This window comes from Sinocyclocheilus grahami, unplaced genomic scaffold (assembly GCF_001515645.1).
Source record: "Sinocyclocheilus grahami isolate Dianchi unplaced genomic scaffold, SAMN03320097.WGS_v1.1 scaffold601.1, whole genome shotgun sequence".
Taxonomy (NCBI): Eukaryota; Metazoa; Chordata; class Actinopteri; order Cypriniformes; family Cyprinidae; genus Sinocyclocheilus; species Sinocyclocheilus grahami.
In genome coordinates, this window is record NW_015505780.1 from 368,668 (window position 1) to 372,805 (window position 4,138).

The following is a 4,138-nucleotide window of genomic DNA, read 5'->3' on the forward strand; positions in this document are numbered from 1 at the left end:
ACATTTTACCTTATTTGTATAATTGTATAGTTGTATTTTATATTTAAATCTGTATTTATGTTCTACTGTTAGTGTTATCTTAATGCACCAAGGGTCTGAGAGTAACGCAATTTCAATTCTCTGTGTGTATGTGCTGTACATGTGGAAGAATTGACAATAAAGCAGACTTGACTTGACCAAGTACTTTGTATAAAACACTTATTTACCATAAACCATCACTGTAGTTCTTACTCCACAACACTTAGGTGTGATCTCAGTCAGCACTTAAGAATCTGTCTTAGACTTTGCTGAAAGTTGCTTTTAATTTCTTTATAAAAACTTCCACTCAAGTACTTTTTACTAAGAATTTTTTGACTCATGCATCAAAACTTAAGACTGTACTTAAGAGCATTTCTGAGAAGTTTTCTGCATATGGCCCCCGATGTTGCCCCCGATGCTGAATTAGCTTGTGAAGCGAAAAGCTGTGTGTTTGTAAGACACAAATCCTTCATTAATACATTTTTAACTTTTTAACATCACTTCCGGCTAAAATGCGAGTCCTCTATGCATAAAAACGCTTCCTCCAGTGAAAAAGTTTACAATTTAAAACAGCTCTAAACAAATATATGTGTGGATTTTGATGTGAGAGACAACAGAGATGGACGTTTTCACTGGAGGAAGCGTTATTATGAATTATGGAAGCAACGGTTTGATGTTAAAAAATGTTAAAATGATGTTAAAATCGGCTTAATGATGGATTTGTTTCTTACAAACACGGAGCTTTTCACTTCACAAGATGTGAACTGATGGACTGGAGCGGTGTGGATTATTGTGATGTTTTTATCAGCTGTTTGAAACAAACTGGCCTGAGAATGAGTACATATTTGTGGTTGCCAGGGTGTTGCTAAGCGGTTGACTTGTAGTGGAACCACTGATTTATAATAGAGATCATTATATAATATAGATCATTATATATATATCAATGAATTAAGTTCCATTAAGCACCTTGTACGTGTTTTGCTTTGCTGTGAGTCGGATCTATCTGGTGTCGACAGTACAGATGAGGTTACATTACACTCTAAAAAATGCTGGGTTAAATACAGCCCAGCACTGGGTAAAATATAAACAAACCCAGCTATTGGGTTGTTTTGACCCAGGAGGTTGGGTTAAACATTTCACTCAACCGCTGGGTCAAAAGAACCCAATAGCTGGGTCTGTTCATATTTCACCCAGCGCTGGGTTGTATTTAACCCAGCAATTGGGTTGTTTTGACTCAGCGGTTGAGTGAAATGTTTAATCCAACCTTCTGGGTAGTAACCCAACCACTGGGTCAAGACAACCCAATAGCTGGGTTTGTCTGTATTTTACCCAGCGCTGGGTTGTATTTAACCCAGCATTTTTTAGAGCGTAGGCTCTGGTTTTACCCATCTGAGCAGTATTTCATCTTTTAAGCTCTATGATTTCAGAAGCAGCTGTTATTGTTTCTGGAACATTACTCATTCAAGTGCTCATGGGTGTAAAATGGGAACGGTCCGCTCGGATGCCTTCATCTGCCCTACACTCTAAAAAATGCTGGGTTATTTCAACCCAACTTTGAGTCAAATTTGGACTAACCCAACTCTTGGGTTAAAAATGTAATGTAAAAATTTAACTGTCACTTTAATCAGTCTGAATAAGCTCTTTTGCACTACAATCATTATTTCTGCACTGTTGTTTACTTCACTGGTTTGCACTCTATCTGCCATGCACCTTGTGCTGCTTTATATATTTTTTTAACATTTTACCTTATTTGTATAATTGTATAGTTGTATTTTATATTTAAATCTGTATTTATGTTCTACTGTTAGTGTTATCTTAATGCACCAAGGGTCTGAGAGTAACGCAATTTCAATTCTCTGTGTGTATGTGCTGTACATGTGGAAGAATTGACAATAAAGCAGACTTGACTTGACCAAGTACTTTGTATAAAACACTTATTTACCATAAACCATCACTGTAGTTCTTACTCCACAACACTTAGGTGTGATCTCAGTCAGCACTTAAGAATCTGTCTTAGACTTTGCTGAAAGTTGCTTTTAATTTCTTTATAAAAACTTCCACTCAAGTACTTTTTACTAAGAATTTTTTGACTCATGCATCAAAACTTAAGACTGTACTTAAGAGCATTTCTGAGAAGTTTTCTGCATATGGCCCCCGATGTTTTAGATCTGAATTAGCTTGTGAAGCGAAAAGCTGTGTGTTTGTAAGACACAAATCCTTCATTAATACATTTTTAACATCAAACCGTCACTTCCGGCTAAAATGCGAGTCCTCTATGCATAAAAACGCTTCCTCCAGTGAAAAAGTTTACAATTTAAAACAGCTCTAAACAAATATATGTGTGGATTTTGATGTGAGAGACAACAGAGATGGACGTTTTCACTGGAGGAAGCGTTATTATGAATTATGGAAGCAACGGTTTGATGTTAAAAAATGTTAAAATGATGTTAAAATCGGCTTAATGATGGATTTGTTTCTTACAAACACGGAGCTTTTCACTTCACAAGATGTGAACTGATGGACTGGAGCGGTGTGGATTATTGTGATGTTTTTATCAGCTGTTTGAAACAAACTGGCCTGAGAATGAGTACATATTTGTGGTTGCCAGGGTGTTGCTAAGCGGTTGACTTGTAGTGGAACCACTGATTTATAATAGAGATCATTATATAATATAGATCATTATATATATATCAATGAATTAAGTTCCATTAAGCACCTTGTACGTGTTTTGCTTTGCTGTGAGTCGGATCTATCTGGTGTCGACAGTACAGATGAGGTTACATTACACTCTAAAAAATGCTGGGTTAAATACAGCCCAGCACTGGGTAAAATATAAACAAACCCAGCTATTGGGTTGTTTTGACCCAGGAGGTTGGGTTAAACATTTCACTCAACCGCTGGGTCAAAAGAACCCAATAGCTGGGTCTGTTCATATTTCACCCAGCGCTGGGTTGTATTTAACCCAGCAATTGGGTTGTTTTGACTCAGCGGTTGAGTGAAATGTTTAATCCAACCTTCTGGGTAGTAACCCAACCACTGGGTCAAGACAACCCAATAGCTGGGTTTGTCTGTATTTTACCCAGCGCTGGGTTGTATTTAACCCAGCATTTTTTAGAGCGTAGGCTCTGGTTTTACCCATCTGAGCAGTATTTCATCTTTTAAGCTCTATGATTTCAGAAGCAGCTGTTATTGTTTCTGGAACATTACTCATTCAAGTGCTCATGGGTGTAAAATGGGAACGGTCCGCTCGGATGCCTTCATCTGCCCTACACTCTAAAAAATGCTGGGTTATTTCAACCCAACTTTGAGTCAAATTTGGACTAACCCAACTCTTGGGTTAAAAATGTAATGTAAAAATTTAACCCAACGGTTGGGTTAGTCCATATTTGACCCAAAGTTGGGTTGAAATAACCCAGCATTTTTTAGAGTGTACACCAATGATGCTGATTTTCTGACTGATTGCATGAGTAACCCAACTGTAATTCAGAGCAGCAAGGCTGTAGGTTTGATTTTGGCATTGTTGGGGGCATAACGGCAGACAACAGACATTTAATTGTTTGATCAAAATTATTGCTAGGGACATTTTAATAGTTGCTGGATATTGGTAGGGACATGTCATAACGTCTCTACTAAATTCTACACCCTTGCAGAGCAGTGTTATTCTCTGTCAGTTTAAATCTAGATTAAAGACCCATCTCTTTAACCTGGCTTACACATAACACACTAATACGCTTCTAATATTCAAATCCGTTAAAGGATTTTTAGGCTGCATTAATTAGGTCAACCGGAACCGGGAACACTTCTCATAACACCCGATGTACTTGCTACATCGTTAGAAGAATGGCATCTACGCTAATATTAGTCTGTTTCTCTCTTACTCCGAGGTCACCGTAGCCACCGGATCCAGTCTGTATCCAGATCAGATGATCACTGCAGTCACCCGGATCCAGTACGTATTCAGACCAGATGGTGGATCAGCACCTAGAGAGGACCTCCACAGCCCTGAAAGACAGCGGAGACCAGGACAACTAGATGAGCCCCAGATACAGATCCCCTGTAAAGACCTTGTCTCAGACGACCACCGGGACAAGACCACAGGAACCAGATGAGTCCTCTGCAC